The sequence below is a fragment of the Nanorana parkeri genome, unplaced genomic scaffold (genome assembly GCF_000935625.1).
Source record: "Nanorana parkeri isolate BGI_ZX_2015 unplaced genomic scaffold, ASM93562v1 scaffold1251, whole genome shotgun sequence".
Lineage (NCBI taxonomy): Eukaryota > Metazoa > Chordata > Amphibia > Anura > Dicroglossidae > Nanorana > Nanorana parkeri.
In genome coordinates this window covers 111,606-114,017 of record NW_017307519.1, presented here as the reverse complement: position 1 = coordinate 114,017, position 2,412 = coordinate 111,606, and positions in this window count along the sequence as shown.

Below are 2,412 nucleotides of genomic sequence, written 5' to 3'. Positions count from 1 at the left end.
TTGCAAAGGCTTGGCACAAAGGCTCCCACTCTCCCAGGCTCCTGAGTGCGTGCGTCTGTCTCTCTCGCTCTCTTCCCCTCAATTCCCCCCTTCTCCCTCCTTTCTAAGTCTCTGCCAGCCTGCAACTTGCAAACATAATAGTAGGAGTGCCCCCGTGATGCTCTGGCCCGCCCACTCTTTCAATCAAGCGCCCATTGTTTCCACAGCAACAACCAATGGGGCCCCTGGCTGCCAGAACTGCCCTCTGCCTGCCTGCCATGATAGGAGCAGCCCCTGCAGCCAATGGGGGCTCCCCGTGCAATGTGGAGCCTGGGATGTGTAGTCCCGGGCCGAGCTGGCCAGAGGGGAGGATGCTGGCTGCTACTCTGGCGCCACCCGATGGACGATTTAGTGTACTGCAACACATGTTCCATTCTTCTGCGCTCTTGTTTACAAATACTGATCCCCCAAAAATAATTCTCCCCATCTGAGTCGGAGGGTCCTGTTGTTATATCCACGTCTGTATACAAACTCCATGCACATTGACAGCTGTTTATTTTTGTTTTTTTATGTAGCAATTTTACTTTCCAAAAAAAAAAAAACTATTGAAAAACAAAAATACAAAGTCAAATGTATCCAAAAAGCAAAAATGTCATTAACTGCATCTTACCGATCCTTGGGTGTGGCGTCTACATTCATTTTCTTTATTCTTCCCTGGTGATCCCACCAGTGGCGTCACAAGGGGGGTGCGGCCCGCACCTGGGGGGACACCATTGGAGGGGTGACACCAAAATGACTCGAAGTCATTTTGGTGTCACCCCCCTCTGAAAGTCCGGCGCTCGGTCATGGACCGAACGCCCGACAGTATCAGAAGAGAGGAGGGGACCCGGCAGCATACCTTATCCCGCTGGGTGACTGTCCCCTCCTCTCTCTGCCGGCATCCATCACCAAGATGGCCGCCGGCAGGCATCAAAAAGACCACAGCGCGTGCGGGACACCCAGCCTCGGGACACCACTGCCTAGGACCACCAAAGGCGGTCACCTAATGACACCTAGCCATCTATAGGAGCTTGTTGGACATCCCTTTCCAAGACCATGGACATTAATATGGAGAATACTGCCGCGCGTGCGCGGACGTCATCGCGCACGAGCGTGGTGACGTCATGCGCAGTGACGTCTCGGCGAGGGGACACTCGGTTACCGCTCCGGGTGTCACCCAGCCTCGGGACGCCCCTGGATCCCACCAGTAAAACACTTCCTGTCCTCGGGTAACACACTTCCTGCCCTCGGGTAACACACTTCCTGCCCTCGGGTAACACACTTCCTGCCCTCGGGTAACACACTTCCTGTCCTCGGGTGACGACGCTCGCTCGCCATACTGTATCTCTGGAGGATCAGCAGTGTCATCCTAAGACTTTTAATGTGTCAGGCTAAAGAAAACCATTCCCTCTCCTCATCTCCATAACACAGGGGGGAGGGTTCTGTAGTTCGCTTAGGAGAACTGGGTAGACCTGATAGAACCAACACCGCAGCAAGTACAGATAGTGATCCGCTCACTGGATTTCTGGCAGGATCAGCAGATCATGTGTTGCATTTATTAAACAGATACAATAAAAACACTTTCAATAGTATATTTAAGAGACCAAAAGGGAGCCAATGAGATAAGTTGATTGTTGGGGTCTCTATACACTTTAAGAAGTTACAGTTGACTCTTGCTTCCTCTATAGTAAGTTTACTGTTATAGAACACTGAGAAGATGTGTTGCCTGTGATTGCTGGACCAGAACTGGTCAAATGATCAGGAGTTCTGATAAAAGAAGGATGGAGAGATTTGGGTCTAGAAGGACAGTTGTGGAGGAGAGAGGGATGGAGGGAGTTGGGTCTAGAAGAGGGACAGTTGTGGAGGAGAGAGGGATGGAGGGATTTGGGTCTAGAAGAAGGACAGTTGTGGAGGAGAGAGGGATTTGGGTCTAGAAGAAGGACAGTTGTGGAGGAGAGAGGGATGGAGGGAATTGGGTCTAGAAGAAGGACAGTTGTGGAGGAGAGAGGGATGGAGGGATTTGGGTCTAGAAGAGGGACAGTTGTGGAGGAGAGAGGGATGGAGGGATTTGGGTCTAGAAGGGGGACAGTTGTGGAGGAGAGAGGGAAGGAGGGATTTGGGTTGAGAAGAGGGACAGTTGTGGAGGAGAGAGGGATGGAGGGATTTGGGTCTAGAAGAGGGACAGTTGTGGAGGAGAGAGGGATGGAGGGAGTTGGGTCTAGAAGAGGGACAGTTGTAGAGGAGAGAGGGATGGAGGGATTTGGGTCTAGAAGAGGGACAGTTGTGGAGGAGAGAGGGATTTGGGTCTAGAAGGACAGTTGTAGAGGAGAGAGGGATGGAGGGATTTGGGTAAAGAAGAGGGACAGTTGTGGAGGAGAGAGGGATGGAGGGATT